A 21,960-nucleotide genomic window follows, 5' to 3' on the forward strand; every position below is an offset into this window, starting at 1 on the left:
GCTAACTCTTGACTAGATTTAATTGTAATCTAAAACTTAATTAAACATTAATAACATTTACTTCTAATCCTAGCATTAAATCAATTATTCCGTAACCCTATGTCTAATAAAAATATTAAACCAAATTAAACCCTCATGTTGAAACTAATTATATAGTAAACCAAATTTTCATTTATTGCAAATCCAATAGACTATTATTCCTCGTAGCACACCTTACTAAGAGGGAAAAGAAATGTTAAGAGTATGAAGGGGAGAGTGTACATAGGATTTTGATTAGGGGTAGACAAATATGAGTGAGAGTGTGTGTGTGTGTGTGTGTGTGTGAGAGAGAGAGAGAGAGAGAGAGAGAGAGAGAGAGAGAGAGAGAGAGAGAGAGAGATTGTAATAATGGGGAAGACATGTTTAGAGTTGAGGGAGATAGAGCAAAGTGGATGAGGGAGGTAGGAGGTGAAATATGATAACTAGGTTCCATATTAGAGGGGGGGGGGGGGGGGGGGTGGGTGTCCTAATAATAGTAGGAGGGGACATGATAGATAGAGAGTGAGGGTGAGAGCATGTGAGGCATGAGTTAGACATAGAGAAATATTTTGAGAGATGAAGAGATGTGAGAGAGGATGCGTGAGAAGAGAAAGACAAGGGGATATAGAGCTAGAGACACGAGGTTGACATAAAGAGAGATAAGATGGTGAAAGATATGAGATGGACATAGAGAGTAAATAGGGTGGGGGAGAGAGAATAGGTCCTAATAATAATAGGAGGGGCATAATAAATAGAGTGAGACAATGGAGAGAGTGTGCAAGACATGGGGTAGACATAGAGAATGATTTTGAGAGATAAAGAGATGTGTGAGAGGGGACATGTGTGAGAGAAAGTGAGACAACGGGATATAGGGCTAGAGACATGAGTTTGACATAAAGAGAGATGGTGAGATAAATATATGAGAGAGACAAGAGGGTGAAAGATATGAGATATATGTAGAGGCTAAATAGGGGGGGAAGAGAGATATATATCCTAATATGAAATAGATATGTACCTTTCTCTATTTCAGGTTATATTAATCTAATATATCAAGTGGATATCCTATTAATCTACCACTATTTGATTTACTAATAATGTATTTCATTTTCCGTCGTGACCCCCACTAGCTTATATATAATTTATATATATAAAATAAGCCAAGAGATATCCTTCTTGAGGTGCCTATTGTCATAAATTATCTCGGTGCAATAGGCACCTCAGAAGGATATCTCTCAATTTATCTATCTATCTATCTATCTATCTATCTATAAGCTAGTTGCTAAAACAACATAGGGGCTAGGGGAACATTTGAAGAACTTAGAAACCTTTTGCACAGAGGTAAGGATGGAGGTCAACACTTCTAAGACCAAGATCATGGTCTTTCCCTTGAGGAAAAGAAAACAACTATGCACTTTCATATTTAATGACAAAGCGCTAGAGATTGTAGAAGACTAAAAGTATCTAGGGATAGATTTCCATTATCGGCTAAGTTAGGAAACATGCAGATAAAAAAGGATACAGGGGGGATGGAAGGCATCTTATCTTCTTTAATAAATTTATCTTATCTTTAGAACAGGTGTAGGACAATAGAGATATGGGACTAGAAGGCTAAGAAAACCATCTTTGGGTTGTTGGTGATACCAATTATTTTATATGGTAGTGAGGTATGGGGGAGCAACGTATCAAACCATAAATGGCGATAAATTGAAAGAATTCAGAAACACTTCATCACAACTAATCTCAAAATCAAATCAGCAGTTCCATATGAGATTATTTTAGCAGAGGCGAGCATGCTCCTGGTGGAGGCATCGACAATTATTAGATTCTTGAGCTATCTAAAAAAAGTGGGTAAAATAGATGCACATCATTGGCCTATTAAGGTAGCTCATCAGAAGAAGACATGGAAGAAACAAAATGATAAATGGTTCAACAAGTGGAACATTGACTACCAAGAGTGCTCGGAAATCAATTTTGATGTTAAAAAATGGGTGGCAGAAAAAATCAAATCTGCCATGTGGGCAAATCAATTAGGTAGAAAAAAGCCTATTATGTCAAAGAATATAATCCCACATGCGAACATGATGACAAAGAGTATTTAGGAGCCGAGGTCAAAGGATAGGAAAAAATCCTAATCGCCCAATTGAGATCTATTTCAGACCATTTGAGATGTGAAACTAGTAGATGGAAGGTCCCTAAGGAATATTGGGAGGATAAAATTTGTAGATTTTGCAGCAAGGGTGTGGTGGATACAGAGTGACACTATCTGAAAGATTACACCGCATACGAGTACATTCACAACCAACACAAAGAAACTTTAAAACTGATGAGCATAAAAAACCTTTATGAAGGACCAAGACTCCTCAAGGGGGCCATTTTACTTATGGAAACTCACAACAAAAGGGGTAGCCTGGAGAAATCACATCAGATTGACTAGGAGTTTTATGTGGGTCCCTTAGGCTTATGGCCTCATGGGCGTCATTAAAAATCTTTCATTCATTCATTCATTGCCAAGTAATGATTCCTTAAACCTAGTTTGAAATGAGAGAAGAACTCTGGCTTATATAACGATGTAGATGTGCAAATATATTTGGGATGCATTAAAGAGGGATGGTTTTGGCTTGGGCACGTGTCCCATGAGCTATTTAGGTGTTTAGTATTAGTATTGGTGGTACGATTCCCTTCTCCAAGCAGGCGCAATTCGTGGGACATTTAATGCTTAGAGCATTTTTATGGCTACATTATTTCTCTATAACAAAGCCCTTGACAATTTTTTCATAGAATCATTCATTTCTGATTACAACCTATAATTATATTTGGATTGAGAGAGCATTATTGGTTTCATGCATTACAAGAGGCTATCTACATCTAAATCTTGAAATATCATGATAAAATTTAAATTATATATAGAAGCCATTTGCCCATTTGCCCATTTGTCTTTTTTTGTTCTTATGACATAGTAAAATAATCTTTTTCTTATCTAGTCGATTCACCTATGTTAGATAACACAGAGTGGACACTTGTGTGAAAATCTCTTCAGTTGCTATGTCTATAATTTTGCATATTGCATGCATGTTAATGATAAATTCTCTAATCATTACAGATTATATTTTTAATGAAGAAATAAGCTATATTTTTAATGACAAAATAAAAAATATGTGAAGTATTTTTATAAATATAAATACAATAATTCAATAAAAAATCTAGGTTAATTTTTTTTCTATATTTTTTAATGTCTTGATTTTGAAATTTGAATTAAGTTGTTTCTATATAATTTTTTTTGTTCAAAATAATTTTTCCATTGATAATAATATAGTAACAATAATGAGAATCAAGGTATTTCTATATTTTCAATTATATAAATTTAATTAATTACAAAAAAATTAAAATTTATATCAATTTCTTAAAATAAATATCAATATTGCAACAAATTTTTTATTTTAAAAATATTTCTTAGCATTAAATGTTCAATTCTCAATTCAGGTTTCTATCTAGTTTACTTATTTAATATTTAACTAACAAGATTATATCAAAGTTATCCTTTCATATTATAGATATGAAGATAATAACAAAACTATTGTTTGGACCTACAATTAGAAAGTGTAATTACAAAATAAATAAATCAAATGTAGTATTAAATAAATTCATTTAAAAAAAAGAATATGGATAAAATAGGTAATCAACAATATTTATTTTAATCAAATGCACTATATTTTTACTTTAAATATTTTATTTTAACAAAAATGATATCCCTTGGCTTGTTTTACTTACATTTTTATAATTATAAGTATATTAGTATAGTGCTAATGGCACAAATGTTGTAAACATTAGCTAGTTTGAAATACCATTTATTGGATACTTCTTCAGTTATATTTAGATTTGGGTAAGAGGAGAAGATCACTACACAACAACAATATTCACCTCGAAGTGGATAACATGCCAACATGTCATTTGATTTATCTAATGTAGAGGTAACTTTTCAAAAAGTTGTATGTATTGCCTTCAATAGATTAATATTTAATAAGTTTGACAAATTTGGATGATCACACTAGTGTAGTAGTATCCTTGGGTTGTCAACAATCTTGCATAACCTAAAAATATTTCACCTTCTGTTTTGTTTCTTGCTCATTTGGATAGTTCACCTATTACTTTGTTAGGCGATCAATTCGGTTGGCTTGTTATCTTGACTATATGTCTAGCTTTGTAGTTTCAATGTTTCTGGATAAAGTTATCTTAAGTTTGGTCTGATCCTATTCTGGCTTATTTTTCTAATGGTTAGGGAGATGAGTTGTAGTATGTGATGAAGTTCGATGAAATGTGATGCTTAATGGTGCATTGTTCTATGTTATATGTTTGGACAACACTCTTGTGTGTCTACATGACATGATGTATCTATTGGGAATGTTCTTATGGACTTAGGTCCTAGCCTATCTATTTTTAGTACATGTCCTTTATCTTGAAATTTAACAATTAGATAATTTGACCTATCATTGGTGATCTTTTATATAATTAGGGCAACGATTCTTGTTAGACAAAGGACTTTGTTGAAACAACTAGGGTAACTAGGGTATGTTGAAGTGTTATTTTTTAGGAATGTTCAATTGCAATTAGGTTGATGAAGGTAGTGAATATATTTGACTTGTTATACTTGGTTTATGTCTATAATATCTACTTTTGTAGGCCAACTTAATGATAATCTAGTGATAAATATTCCTTTGTTGTTCATTTCTTGTTTGTTTCTTTAGCATTCAACTGTAGCATCTTTAGTTGTAGGGATTGGACATCTCCATCATAGGTTTAATGTCCTTGATTGCATTAAGTGGTACCAGAGCACAATTCTACATCAAAGGAAAAAAAACCACTTGGAATATGGTCTCTGACTTGCAAGACTTGTTATTGTGGAGTGACAAAAGGTAAGGATCTAATCTACATCAACTAAAAATTAGTGAAGGTGGAAAGAGAAGGGTTGATTTCTTTAAAGAATTGGAGATCATGCTTGTGAACCTAGTTGTGGGTTGGTAGAAGATTGATTTAACCTATGATTGTTGAAGTTTGCATAGGGATGATTGTTTGGTTGTCAAAACTAGTAGTTTTTTAAGTATCAAACATACCTAGCTGCTTGAGGCAGATAGGTGGTGTTGGTAGATTGTTGGATCAGATTAGAGAAATCAACACTTGTAATCAAACTATCAAGCTTGAGGAAATGTAAGATTGCCATCTTTATAAATATGTCGCCTAGAATGATGAACCCTAGAATATTAGAGAAGATGATGAAGGAATTCATACATGAGTTGAGAGCTGAAATTGGAAATGCTCTAACTTGGGCTAGGAGAAATCCTAAAACTGAAGATGAATTTGAAGAGGTTGTTGAAGATCCAAAGAAAAAAAAAGTGGAAATCTCTATAGAAAAAGAAAGATTATTGAAGGCTATGACATAGATGGGTAAAATCCATAGGCTTGTTGTTTCTAACTTTGTTAGTCCACCACATCCTGAGGATTTGATTGATTGGATTAATGAACTAGAACTAGAAGGTTACTTTGAGATTGAAGACATTAAGGATCCACAAAGGGTTAGGTTAGCATATACTAAGTTAAAATGCCACGTTGCCTAAAAAAAATGCCAAAAGATAGGGAAGGTAATGGAGAACCAAAGATCACTAGATGGAGAGTTATGGTTTCTAGAATTAAATCTAAGCTTATATCCGAATATTATGAATTGGAATGGATTAAGAATATGAAAAATTTAATGCAAAATTTGAAGCAAAAGGATTTGACAGTTAAAGAGTACACCAAACAATTCTATAAGATGACCATCAAATCTGGATACTGAGAAGAATCTAGAAGGAAAAAGGTTTCTAGGTATATTGTTAATGGTTTAAGATTTAACATTCAGAATGTTAAGGCTTAGTACAATTGAAGATGCTTAGAAGTATGTTTAAAAGGCATTAGATAAGTTGAAGAGAAGGCAAGTTACACCTAGGATTAATGATAAACTGGTTGTTGACAAAACCAAAGATACATTTGTAATTGAAGAACCCGATCAAAAGATGCATGGAAAGGATCGTAGAAAATAATAATATAATGGAACTTGTTTCAAATATGGTAATGTTCAATACACAACTTACTAATATCTGGGTGGTTTTAGGAGAGTAAAACAAAATCTTGTGGCATGGGAGGAGCAAGAAATTGATGACTATCTTAAGGAAGTTGTACCTAAAATGGGAGAATCTCTAATGTTCAAAAGAGTCATGTTGAATAGACAGGAACCAAATCATGTCCAAAGGAGCTAATTGTTCTAAACTATTTGCAAATTATAAGGTAAATGTTGTAAAGTTGTTATGGATGGTTGTAGTATTGATAGCCTTGTTGCCACGGAAATGATACATAAGCTTGGACTTAGGAGGGTCAAGCATCCCTGTCCTTATGAGATAAGTTAGTTTTAGTATGATTACATGATTAAGGTGAAAGAAAAATGTTGTGTTAAATTTAATAATGGTCCATACTAGGATGGAGTATAATGTGATGTTATAGATATGGATTCTTTTCATGTTTGTTAGGAAGACCTTGGCACCATGATGTGGATCTATTCATGATTTCTAAAGGACTGCAAATCCTATCATCAAGGATGGTAAAAGATTTACTTTACTCCCTTTGAAGGAGTAAGGAATGAAAGCTAAGAACCTAACTATGTTGAGAACTTACATCTTAGGAGATCAAGTCATTTTGAATTAGAAGGTGATGGATTTGCAACAAGTTACTGATAAGATTTATGCAGTTGTACAATTGTTAAAGATCTTGTTAAAGGAAGATTAACCAAAACATTTAAAGGTGCATGACTTAAAAAATCTGATACAAAGTCAAATTGATGAAGAAATATCAAGAGGTGGAAAGAATATTGTGATATCATATGAGAAGAAAAATATTGTAAAAAATTCAGACATGGAGAATTTGTTGAAAGATTTCACTAGTGGAGTTGAACAACCAAAGCATCCATTGACAATTAATGCTAAGGATTATTATGGAATGAAAATACATAATTGAGATCATGGAACTTATAGAAAAATAGTACTGAACATGAAATGGTGATATTTTTAACTCTTACCTTATATTATGCCCATATGCATATAACATTGTACATAGTTAAAATGAATTGAAGGTTATTTAAAATAAATGGTTGATGTTCTTAAGGAGAAACTTATGTTCTTTGTACTCATCCCTACTATATTAGGTGAAGCTTCCTCCTTTGTTTTTTGTCATATTTCTATTGAAGATTATCTATAGTCAATTGGAGGATGGTTATATGGAGAAAATGCTCTTATTAGTTATCCTTTCCAAAGTAGGTAAAGCTTCATCTCTCTCTCTCTCTCTCTCTCTCTCTCTCTCTCTCTCTCTCTCTCTCTCTCGTTATATGGGTATACACATAAGTTTATTTGTATATCTATATCTATCTTCACATATCTTTTCACACTCTTACACCCTCTCTCTATTACTTCTTTGCAAGACCTCTTTCTCTCTACATATATACATACATGAATGCATACATACATACATACATATGTATGTGTAATGGCACAAATTTGCACCCTAGTGCAATCTAACATTTAGCATTACCTTACCTTAGTCTAAGACTCAAAATGCTACATCATCTTCTTGGACTCATTTACCATGCTTTTTCACCACTCTCTTTGAATATAAACCACACGACATATTGTGCACATGATGCATGGACACCATAGAGATGTACACATGGTGCACACTTGTCCACAAATATGTAAATGTGTAGAGTGTCATTGAGGCATTACAAACTAGTACTCTATAGAATGAAATGCCCAAATTTACTGCCCACTCACGACCATTTCAAATTGATTCAAAATATCTCTTATTTTGGGCATTCATTTAGTCTTTTTGATTCTATTCACCCAAGCTCTTGCATATCCACGAGGAACTTTGGACAGATTTTTCTTGTACAGGGTATTATGACACTTAATTATGAATTTCATACCATCACACACTAGTACATTGGCTTTCATCCAAGTGTATCTAAAGAAAATGAAGGATGAGTAGTATTAACCAAGCTATTGTAGTTTTACTTGAGCTTAGTATTGATTGAGTGAGTGTAGTGTTAACCAAGTAAGGAAAAGAAGAATAATTTGGAAAAGAATTAACTTGAGGCTAACATTTGATGACAATATGGATTATTTGGGAATTTTTGAAGATAAGGATAAAGTTTTTTACAAGACCTATGATTGGATAAATTTGAAGATATGATGAATGAGATTTAATGAGTTGAAATGAAGCTCAAAGTTCAAGGTGAAGTCATGATACTCGAGTGTCTAGACTTAATGCATCTGAGCTGGATGAAGATCAAACAGATGTGATTAAGTGGAAAAATGTTGGAGATAACTTTTCTATTTAAGGGATGACCAAGATGTTTATTGTTTCTGATCAAGTTGAAGGTCAAGTCATTTGTGAAGAAGAAGATAGAAGGTATAATTGAGAAGAACAACATTGTGGGATCTAGCAAGTGAAGTGTGAAGTTGATGTGTATGAGAGAGAATCATCTAGAAGGAAGAATGAGGATGAAAAAAGGAAAAATATTAAGAAAAATAGAGATCTGATCAAGCAAAGGTAGTTTCTATTTCAAATAGATCATCCCACTTTAACTCTCTAAGAATTGTAGATAAAAATCTCTTAATCGAGTGGACTTAACCATCTATTTTATAAATCAATTTGTATGGTGATATTCCTTTGAATGTTTGTGAGTCCTTTAGAGGAGGCCACTCAAATTGAGGAGTGATAAGGTCTAGACGATCTTTGGTGTAAATCCTCTAACCAAGTCACATTAACAATGTGTGTGTAACCTTTAACAAGGTTGGCTCCTAACAAAGCTCACTTCAAAAGAGTGAAACTTTTGGGTTTCTAGTCCCTAGGTGGAGTTTCCCTTTACATGGTTTCCATGTTAAAATACTTGTGTTAGAATGTTAGAATGTTGATTATGTTGCATTTTTTTCATGTTTATTATTTCATGCTACAACTCAGTATACACAAGGTATATACATGAGTTTTACTCTGATACTTGGTATATTAAGTTAATAGTTTACTGAAAAGTTTGAATAAGTTATTACTATGAATTGTAATATGATTATCAAGCTGATTTATAAGAAGTTTAATTGTTCAAGTTTTTTAAATATATTTCAAAGGACCTATAGGATAACTGGTTATAGCTGATTCACCCCCTTCTCAGTTATCTTAAAATCTATCTGACTACTATGGACACCAAATTATGGACTTGATTGAAGTAGGTCTCCAAGAAACTCAAGAAAATTTCTCTTCTTCATGAGTGCATGCTCATAGAGAGGTGGGTATACATCACTATCTTCCTTAGATGGTGAATTAGGTATTAAACTTTCTCTTTTTACTTTTGTAGATTGACAAGCCCCTCTTGTATTATATTATTTAACTATAGTTTCCCAACATTATAATATCTTATTATTATTCCATTTTTGCATCCTTATTGGGTTCTACACCATCCTTCATACTCTATCTATACATGATGTATGTGTGCAACATTGGCGTCTTGTACCCATATTGGCATCCAAAAGCCACATTTTCTCAAGGTAGTGCATTTTTAGAGCTTGACGATTAATCTTTGTTCCCTTTCCATTTCTTTCTTTTAATTAAAATATTTTTATCTTTATGTATCTTTAAGTTTTTGACATTCATTTTGATTTAGCGCTTTCTTAATGTATGCCACTTGCATTTCAATAACTTATTTAATTAAAACTCTCTTCAACACACATCATATTTGATCCCCTATCTCTATGCACTAGTATAAGTGAGCTGGAACAATGAAAGGTCCATCTCTTCATATTTTAATTAGTCTCTAGGTTGGTGTAATTTTTTCCTTCTCCACATTTTGGTTACTTGACTTGAAGCTGACATTTGATAAGCTCCTTTAATTGTTTGGATGTTGTGAACTCCTATGATGTTTAAACCTATAACACTTTGAGAATTGTTGTATAATGGTTCATGAGAACTAACATTCCTTTTATTGATACAATCCTAATAGAATAGGTCCTATCTTTACCAAGAATGTGGTTCGTAATGATGTAAGTGGATCTTATTTATTCACAAGTCAAATATTGGGACATAATACCTCTCCAAAGATAGGGTCCCAACATTCTATACCAAATACTATTTTGCCTGATTCCCCTCCAAAAATGTATCGCAAATTAGATTTTAATGTTAAATTTGATAAGATTCAATACCTCAAGAAAAATATGGGATTTTGAGGCATTCATTTTGAAAAAGGGGAGTCTGCCTAGAAGCCAAAGATGTTATTCTCAAGGGACTTATTGATCTTAGATAAGGAGGGTCTCAAAGTTGTGACATTGTGACTAATAGTGGATGGTAATATACCCTACCTCTCAATTCTCAAGGGGATTAGACAAGCCCTATTAGAGAATATATTGGTTTTGCGATACCAAGGTATTAGTGTATATGGTATAATCTACACATAGAACTACCCTTTTGAATTGTAATGTTTTTACCCATATCACTTTAAAGAAGAACCCCCTAGAATATAGTTTTAATCATGAGGGTTGTGGTGGAGGAGGAGTCAATAATGGAGCATTTTTTCCTTTGTGGGTGGAGCCAACCCACCTTTGCTACCCAATAACCTTGACCACATTGCAAAATATGAAGTAGTTGTAGCAATAACTAGATAATTAATTGACCATGATTACTTAGGTTTTGTTATTCAAAAATATTGTTGCAATGTATTAGCCATGCAAGTGTTGAACACACTATTTCCAAAGGGAGATGTCTACTGAAAATTTGCAAAGTATAGTGGTGTTGGGGACCCACATCTCCATATTGATTTCGTCTTGACTCATTGTAGTGACTACCATAATATTGATTATGTTTTTCTTACACCATTCTCTTGATCCCTTAATGTAATAACTATAGAATGGTATAACTCCCCGCAAATTGGTTATCAAAACTTTTTATCACATGATGGATGCCCTCCTCACTTGGTTCTAGAATAACATAGGAAGCAAGATCATGATTGATGATCTTGTTCATTGTACATGAAAGATGAATAAGAAGATAGATGATTTTATCTTTGTGGTATCAATTCAATTATATAAAATTACCTTATGCCCTACTTGATGTAGGTATCCAACTAATGTTCATCGACAATCTACAATCAACCCTAAGGGAACAATTATCATTAGAATGATAACACAATTTCACTTGCCTTTATAGTACATTGGAAAATTATCAACATACCATGGCTTAATTTGAGGACTTCTTTAAATGCATATGAAGAAGCCTCCACTTATGAAGGGACTCAAAATAATGGTTTTGGATGGTCTTATGGAATTACTATGATCCACCGAAAGGAATTTCTTTTTGATAGATCCACAAAACTTTAATCATTTACTAATATATTTGACTCATAGGCAAATATTCTACAAAGGTGGATAAATGACACAAAACTTTAATCATTTACTAATATATTTGACTCATAGGCAAATATTCTACAAAGGTGGATAAATGACAACCTAGTAACCTTTCTAGAGATTGGACCTCTTCCTAGTAATTACCCCTATCCTTGATGATACGATGGATCACAATTTTACCAGTATCATGACCTCTTTGTATGATCTCCTTGTATGTATTATATTATATTCCATCTTTTCCACATTGTATGGATCTAGATAAATAAGTTTATATCTTTATAAATATGATTTTGTGTCTATATATGCATCCTTACATCACATTATATCATACTATTATCGTCCTTATTATATCTAAAGTATGTACTTCTCATAGTGGTATAATTATAATTAGACATATTTTTCATGCTTTACATTAGATTTCTAAATTTGATAGTTAGGTATACTTTTAGATTTTCATTTTCACTAAACTTTTATATCACTTTTAAATCAAAGTTTTTCATTTAGATATATTTTATCTTTTTCTCCCTTGTGCATGAGTGTTATCACCTTGAGTCTCACTTATAGCATTTTGGTTAGAATAAACCATGTATCTATAGGTTCCTTTGATCTTGAGCCTTCTCTCTTTCCTAGGAGTCTTGATGAAACCAACATGAACCCTCATGGACTCAATCCTATCACTGTAAAAAATCCTCTTCTCATTCTTATGATGAATATGAGGCTTTAAGATTCCCTAGACTATATAAGTTCAAACTATTTCCAATGCTTTTGAAACAAATGAGCAATGGTTAGGACAAGAAAACTCAAATATTGAGGTTGTATCCATTATATGTCTCAACAAATATTATTCATAATGATGAACATGGTACTAATATCTTGTATAGTATCTCTCATCTCATTCATAATTATGTCAAAATTATTATATATTGTTCCCAAGAGTTAGGTCTTATTCGACCTACTACTAGTCTTTTGACCTCTTGTTGGCTCCTAATTTGATAATGACTTTAACTACGAGGAAGCTGAAAAAAAAATGCATCTAAGGGTAGCTAAATCCTATGATGGATGCACTCTAATTAGAACCTGGACCAACTATAAGGCTATACTCCTTCTGCACTCCAAGCTTTGCATAACCTAGGTGGGTAGACCTAAAATTCATCAATATGACTAGTGTAAAAATAAAAATATGAATCTAGACAAAGCATATCAATCCTTAAATATATTCTTCATTTATACAATAATAAAGATATGAAATAGCTAATAAAATGACCTATGCATGTACAAGCTAAGTGGGGCTTATCCTTTTAGTTCTTCAACATAAAATGGAAATATATTTGATACTTGAAATGATTTCAGCATAACCCAGATTTGAAACAACAAGAATATGAGATCTTCTAACTGAGATCAGTCCCCTATCCATTGGGAATCACACAAAATACAAAATACATCAAGATATTTGTTATCTATCTATTCACTTTGTGAATCATACATGATTCTTCACAATGAATCCCATGCTTATCATAATCGTTCCATGAAATTTGAAACCTTGTCAAAATAGATCGAGCATTTACTTGATTATTTGAGTCAATGCAAAAACATATTAAGACATACAACCCTAAACTAGCTGCAACTAGGATCTATGTTTTTTGTCCACAAATCACCAAAGATTACAAACATTAGAGTTATGAGACAAAAAATAGAATGAAATTATTTCCATTTTCTGTTTTGTATTCATTTTCTTGAGATAAATACATTCAAGATGCATGAAATAACCTATGAAACACACCAAATAGATCAAAACTATCACTGTAACTTCATTATTTTTCATTCATGTAGAGAGAAAATGTTGAGAATAAAGATAGAATCATAGCTAGAGACTTTCTCAATAGATTGGAACCAACCCTGTACAAAGAAAGAGAAAGAGAAAATGTAAAAGAGGTTAGAAAGGTCAGAGTTGATCTGAAACTACCATTTCTCCTCTTGATGTATTGAAAACAAAGCTTGTCTCATCTCTCCACAACTGAACACTAAATTAGATCTTATCATTATGCCAAAAAAAACTTGTAAATATCCATTTAGAATGATGAAAATGGTTAGAGTAAATAATAATAATTTATTATTTATGCTTTACTTAAGTTTACTTAGATAAATGCATTTAGTTATTAGTTCTCATCTACGTGACAACACAAGAGTTTGTTCCTACCTAATCATACTTATCTTCTCACCTACACAGAGGGTAATCCACCTTTTGTGGATGTATGCTTAGTTGTCACATTTATCTCCTAGTGCTTTCTAGCTTGTTCTAGAAGCTTCCTAGAGGCCATTATAAATAGGCTCTCCCATTGTATTTTTGTATAGAAATTTCATTTTTAATTGTTAGAATATATTTTCTCATTTTGTTGAGTTTGTCGAAGCCCTACCTTTCTTTCTTTGGTTTCTCTTTAGTAGGTTATTTGCATGTAGGTGTTCTTGACAACCTGTGAAGTTGACTTTCATCAACTTCTACATGGTATCAAAGCCTCCCTGGTACTTCCTGATTGAAGGAATTTTGAATCCACTATTTAGAGACACAAACCCTAATTTTTTTGTATTTTTTTCTTCAATTGGGAGAAACAACATTTTTAAGGGCACTTTGGGCCTAAATGGATGCTGCCATTATGCTTAGAAGGCCTGTTATAGTCAAAATCCATATACAATTTTTGATTTTTGGCTTTAGTAGCATCAAGAAAATCTTTTTTGTCCCATGGGAGGTCGTACGAATGCATTTATTGCTCCAAAATAAAAAAATAAGCAGCACCATCATGCCATTGCGACATTGCCACCACGTGGCCAACACACTATAGACACCTAAATATGATTACATCAATAAGTAATCATATTTAGTTATCTCCTAAGACATTATTGATTGAATATTTACTATTTAATTAATTAATCATCATCTCCTAGTTAATTAATTAATTAAATTAACTATAGTCCAATTGATAAAATCAAATGATCACCCAAAATCAATTTATCAATTAAATCCCTTTTTCTCTATTAAATTGGATAAATCATTAAATCTATTCAATTTAATTCCATACTCCCATTTTATTGAATAAAAAATTTAATAAAATATCTAAAATCCAAAAAGCCTCCTAAACCCTATCTTAATCCCTAATCCAACCCATTCACCCATACTAAACTCATTTAACCACCTAACTAACCCATCCCATCAAAGCTAAATCACTCACCCTTAACCCCCCTTCTAATCTAATCCTAAAATCCTCTTCTAATCATGTTCACAATCATAAACATGGGTTAAGACTTGCTAAACCAAGCCAAAGTCAACAAACTCAACCACACCTCTTACATCTCCAAAATATCTCTTACATCCCCGTTAATGACTCTTACAAAGCATTTATGGAGCCCTTATCTCTTGAGCCTCCTTTGTTGACCATCCAACTTGCCTTCCCTTCATCCAATCACCCGTTGACAAGTGTCACCTCCCCATTGGTGCTAAACAAGCACAATCCATGTGCTCCCTTTTGAGTGCATCCTGACTCTCCCTCACCATCTTATCATCTTGACATCTTGACCCTCCATTCCTCCAACCCTTGGCCTATAAATTGAACCTCCTCCCTTCACAAAAGAATCCACCTTCCATGCAAAGTCATAATGCTATTTTGAGAGCTCATAAACTACCAAAATACCATTATAATGTTGGAATCATTCCATACCTCCATTGTTGAAACCCTCATCCACACCCATATTTGATTATCACCCATCCACTTGGAGCTTGAGCACAATGTGAGCATACATCCCCTCTCATCAGGGACATAGCTTCATCATCATGAGAAGCACTTGAGGAGTTTACCATCTTTGGTCTACTTTCTTCAATTTTGTCTTCTTTGGTCCTATCTTAAGTGTTTACTTTTTTTTAGTATTGAGAATGCTTTTTATAGATTAGTGTTCATTTTACACTACTAAAACTAGGTGATACATTTTGGCACACCTAGTGGGCCCTCAAATTTGGGTCAATCTAATCGATTTTTAGGTTTTTTGTGTTAACTAACCAAAAGTAACCTTGTTTGCTTGTGTGTTTTTGTGATAAATTTTATGAATTTGTTGTAGGTACGTAGGTCATCCTTTGGAAATCACACTCCCAACCATCTAATCATTTTGCATTTTTGAACACTTAAAAACTAGCTTATTTTGCAATCTCACAACCATGGGAATTCGATCCGACAACCGTAGGAATGTGACTATTCGTCGGCAGGAACGCGAACCCACAACTACGAGTTCGCAGTTCATCCCCAACCAGTTGCTGCCACATGTTGTAGAGCAATCCTGCATCCCTGCCGAACTTTTTTCGCGAGAATGATAGAACTGCTTGTAGGATCACTTACATTTTCCTATGGGAATGTGATCTTCAACTAGTCAAATTTTTATTCTCATTCCTATCTTTGACCTCTCAAACCTACTTAGGAATTCCTCTGCGGGAACGTTGATAAATTTTCCTTCAGGATTGCTTTCTTGTAGGATCACACTATGTTTTTAACTCGTGGCCTCATTTCCTGCACTTCTTTTTCACCAGTCTTGTGTCGTGATCTCGCAACTTTTTCTCGCATTCTCGCACTTGCGAGATCGTTGCTTAAACCTGCGGGTTTGCTGTTCTAACTGTTTGGTTCAATTCTGATAGTTTTTTGTGCAAGTTTTTTATGCTGACTTGTTTTATGAAGGTTTTATCATCATATCTTTAAGTTCATAATCATAATCATATCTTTAAGCTCATAGTCAAATCATAATCATATTTTAAAAAAAGGAAGTATAAATCAAAGTTTGACTTTTATTGGTTCTGTAGGATATGGACTATTCTAAGCATTTTTACGATAATCAAAATTAACAAAAAAAGTTAATTTTTTTTTTCTCCCATAGTTGAGCTTTGATTTTGAGAATTTTTGAGTGAGTTATCAAATTGATCTTTTTTAGCATTGTAGGTTGGAGCATCTTACAAACCTAATCATGTTTTTTGCAAGTTTTTCTTAGAATGAACTTGAATGAATGTCACTTAAATCAATCTTGAATGCCATGGACTAAAATCAAGTTTTTATTGGAATGCATGCTTAAAAGAACAAACACAATCTTGAATGCAAAAGATCAAATAATCATTGCTATACCTCACACTTCAAATTTGGGCATAAAACACTTAAACACAATCTTGAATGCCTAAAAATCAATGAACATTGGATGATTTTGACACACTTTGACAAAGCTCAAATTTATTATGTTGATGAACTCTCAATTTTCATTATGCTGATGATGTTGTCAAGTTGGAATAAATATTGTATGTCATAAACACGAGTATCTTCAATCATAGCTTACAAAACTTAAATCATCAAATGGAAAAGAACAAGTGTTTTTTTTAAAACCCAAGATCACTTATGTGATCTTGTTTTACACTTTTTAGGAGGCCTACTTAGAAATTTCATCACCCCTTGGGACGACCTCAACTCTGGCATTCTGGCGGAGTATAAACATTGGGATGTGAATCGAAAGACACCTCTCTTGAAAGCATAATCTTGTCACTCTTGGTTAAGCCCCAAAGAACTTTATACCTTTGGGGAGACAGCTGAGTGGCATTATTCTCTTTCATCTATAGATTTGGGCCTCATGTACCTTGTGTATATTGAGGAGAGCTCTAGCTAAGCCTATATATCCTAGCAAATATCTTATAGGGATGTTGGTGTGTTTGACGTGCTTACGTGTTCAAAACCCTCCCCATATCCCAGAATAAATCAAATTTTTTTGCTAAAGAGATCACTTATCTATCCTTTGCAATGGTTGTTAGCAAGTCCATTCGCAACAACCCAACCATTGGTCAATCCTTCAATCCAAATGAAAGTCATACTTAGCGTAGTCATTGCCTCATCCAAGATTCATCCAAGCTTGCACTAGTAACATCTCATCCCCAACCAACTCATCATTACAATATGATATCACAATCCCATTATGATGAGTTTGGTCATCCCATCTTTTCTCCCACTCCATCCTATTCCAATGATGATGAAGATCTTGTCGACTATGATGGGTATATTGAAAGCCTTAGAGATATTGCTCCCAACATCCTCCAAAATCCAATCATTCCTCCAAATTGCTCCATCATTCCTCCATGCATACCCACTAGTACTCCTTGCCATTCCTTTGACAAGGGAAATCCATTATTATCCTCATCCTTAACGTCTTCCTATATTGTGCCTACATATTCCTCTTATACATCAGTTATACCTCCATTTTCCTCCACCTGCCTTTCTTAGTCTCTACCATTCCAAAACAATTCTAGTAGCTACATCCCTAGTCCAAACCCCTTTCCAAATCCTCCAAATCTACCATCCCAATCCCTCCCAAACCCCTTTCCAAATCCTCCAACTGATCCTATTGATACAACACATCACTTCAATCCCCTTACTCCTCCCAGTCCAAAACACTCCTCTCCAAGGAATTTTACACAGAAACCCAAAGTAGTTCCATCTCCCACCCCCATCACTCCTCTTACATTGTCCTATCACTATAATCCCTATCTCATCCACCCCATTTATCAAAACCCTTCCATCTCCTACCTCTCATCCATCGAATCCCTCCAAATCCCATCCACATCTCCTCCTCCTAGCATTACCCAAATCCCATATAATGAACCTAATGAGCCCATCCTCCATCAGCCCATTCCCCTTGCAAAACCTCCTACCCATCCATCTACCTCACTTAAAGAGACCATCCATACTTCTCCTATCATACCATCCACTCCCATTCATTCTTGTCAAGATCTTGTCCAAAGGCATGTTGAAATATCCCCCAATACAAACGAAGATCCCACCATCCCACTTATTCCCCTACATGATCCACTTTTACCATCCACTCCATATTTGAATCCTACTATCTTACCTACTCTATCTCAAGATCCCTTTCCATCAACCCATCCCTATCAAGATCCTATCCTTCCATCTCCTTTGCTTCATGCTCATACGTACCCTATCATCCATGATGATCGATCCATTAAAGAAGAACTAGCTATCATATCCAAAGATTCGACCCCTTCAGCTAGAAATAGACTCACATATTGTGTTCCAAATAATGAACATCATATTGAAAAAATAAATAAAAGTATATCTCTCGATGTTGGTATCCCTCCTACTCCTTCAAGGTCCTAAGTCCTTCCATCTTCAGCCCAAAGTTCCCGTCCCTCTTGTTCTACATCTATTTTGGGCCCTTATCCTACTCCTTATTTCCAACCCTCCATTTTGGGTCCATATATCCCTTATCTAACTCCCTCACCCTTTCCATCCATTTTGGGTCTTTATATACCTAATATGGATCCTTTATATCCTCCATCTATCTTAGGACCTTCTCTTTCCTTGCTTCCATATATTTTAGGCCCATATCCTTCATTCCCTCCATCCATTTTGGGTAATTATATTCCTACATATCCTGTATTCCAATGCCTCATTCCATCCCCTCAAATCCACCAGCTAGATCATCAAAGGCACTCATCCTTGAATCCCTTCCAACCTTCACCCTATATCACCCCATCCACAATCCCTCCATATTCCCATGCTCTTGTTCCCATACCATGGATAATGAAAGCATATTGGATACCAAAATAAAAAAGAATAAATCCAAAAATCCACAAAAATCCAAGTCTTGACATGTCTCTTCTAAAATACATGTTCTAGAAGAGAAGCATTTGATCCAAATCAAAGAAAAATTCAAGAGGCCATAAAGGCCCAAGCTAAAAAAGTCAAAAATCATGTGGATACCCAAGGTTCTCATAAAAGAAATGCATCTCAAAGAAAAATCTCAATTGGCATCCATTCATGCTACTCAAAAAGCCTCATCCATTCATCCTTTATCAAGCTCCCCATATATACATCCTTCATCCCCCCAATCGAGTTTTATTCCATATGCTTCTTATCCTAATTTTTCATCCTCCATATTCCAACTTTACTTTTAGTCCTTATATTGCTCTTCCTCTATTTTCTCCTTAACCTCATTCAATACCATCTTTCTCGTTGCTTTATCACCTCTCAAGGTCTGTGCGAATGATGATCTTTCCAAATTCCTCATCCATTTAGCCACCTGTCTTATGTCTTCCCATCCCTTACCTCCCAACTCCCACCCACCATACCACCCATTTAATCCAATATTTTTCTCCCCATCCTACCAACATCTATGAGTAAAACTACATCGAAAAAATCAAACAAAAAATAAAAATAAAAATCATCCCCTGGTGAAAACTTGGCAATTCAAGCGCCATGGATAAGTACCATGATTAAAATTTGGCAAACAAGTGTCATGTGTAATCCCTCCATCCAAATGCTCTGCACACTTGGGGGCATATTCCATCACCCACCATACCCATCTCATCCCACTCTCCCCTCCCCATCTTATCCATTTCACCCACCATCCTCCTTCGGATCTTGATCCTAATAAAGCCCACCAATAAATCCATTCTTTTGGTCATCCTTTTTGACATCCATTTTCCATCAAACTTTGTATCCACCTATCCTTTATCCACCCATTCTTTCATCCATACCATCCCTCCATTGGCCTCCTCCACCCCTCCTACTTATCCTCTACGTCATTCCTCATAAACAATCTTCTTGAATAGCATATTACAACTGGGGGCACTATATTCCTTGGATACCGTGTCATGTCCATCTTTCCATCCATCCTCATCTTTTTGCATTCCTCTACCCAAATCCTTCTATCCACCATATCCTTTTTCATCTATCCTTGCACTTCTCAAACATCTCTCCATCTTTTCATCACTTGGTACATCCCTTCTCATTGGTATCTAGTTCTAGGCTATCCCCTTGTACCCCAATGTTATCCATTCATTTCCTAATGCTCCTAAAACTCTACCATCCAATGCACCATCCCACTGCCCATCTTTCAACTCAACCCATCACCTTCTTCATCTTCTGCCCAACCTTGTTGCACTCCTTGGTCATACACCAATCATCATCATTGGGATCCATCCTTCCCACCCATTATCTTCAGGTATATCATTCCCTTATCCATACCACCCTACCCACCATCAATCCATTTTCTCTCGCTGTCTCCTCATCCTAAGCTTTTTTACTCCCACTATCTTAAGCTTTTCACAAAATATCTTCCCATCCCACACTTTTCATCCCCTTTATCTGCTTATCCCATGCTTTTCCTCTCTCTCCTCATCCCAAATCTTTCATCCCCTATCTTCTCATCTTTATCTTTCCCATTGCTATACTATCATATTGAGCTATGTGTATAGTAATCCCTTGTGAATACTTTGGTCTGTCAGTTGTATATTCCTTGTGCATCAATCCTTAACTTAGTACCATTGTATATCTCTCATCTCTTTGCGTCAGTTCATGTTTGATCACAACTTGTAGTTCTCTTGGTTAGGTGCTCTAGAGAATCCTCATACGAGATCCCTTGTCTTCAAAATATTTTCCTAAATAGTTCTGATTACCTAGCTCATCCTAGTCCTCGATATTGTTGATAGATCCTTGAAGGATGCATCCTTCCTCTCATTTGATCTTGGTCCGTTAGTATCTAGTCCTACCGATCTCTTTGGCAAAAGGTTCACTTTTTTATGGATTTACATTTTCTTTTGATTTATTTTCTTTTCGGGATTTCAAATTTGGTTCTTAAAGTATCTCTTCCAAGTGATTTGGGTTGTTCCCTCCTCAAAGTCACCATGATCTTTTATATCATGGTGTGCTACGAATGGGGCAATTTGAGTACAAGGTCTTGATCAAGTCTTTCATCCTTTCTTTTTTCTGCTTGTGGGTTCCCCAGTATCGTTCCCACTCTGACTCTTCCCAGATTCATGTGTGATGCTGGGGAAATCCTTGCATGTTTGTTTAAGGTCATTCCTCTATAATATTGGTACAAAGGCTTTGATGTTCTTAGTAACCTTGGCATATCTCTAATATTCCTATATCAAAATACATGCTCAACTACATGGTGGTGTTCCCCTTTGGAACACCCCCCCACTCAAGCTTCAATAAATTACATCAAAACATCACATCCCATCCTATCCAAACATTCCCTCCTATCCAACCATCTTATCCTATCCAAAATATCCCATCATATCCAAATATCCCATCCTATCAAAACATCCTATCCAAGCACCCCATCCAATCAATCCTGCCATCATGATCCAACCAATCTATCAATCCCATAGTATCTAATCCTATCTCAATCATAATCATATCTACTATCCCAAATCCTCATCATATCTCTTGAATCAATCATCATCATACCTCTTGCATCAATCATTCTCATAGCTCCTATTCCAATCATCATCATATCTCTTGAATCAATCATCATCATAGCTCTTGCATTAAGCATGATCATAACTCCTGCATTACTCACAATCCTAGCTCTTGCATCAATCCTAATCTTCATCATCACCAATCCCAGAATCATCAATCCCCCCCCCACCCTACCATCTTCCAACTCACTT

This window comes from Cupressus sempervirens, chromosome 3, assembly GCF_028749045.1.
Source record: "Cupressus sempervirens isolate cs-2001-9-10 chromosome 3, ASM2874904v1, whole genome shotgun sequence".
Taxonomy (NCBI): domain Eukaryota; kingdom Viridiplantae; phylum Streptophyta; class Pinopsida; order Cupressales; family Cupressaceae; genus Cupressus; species Cupressus sempervirens.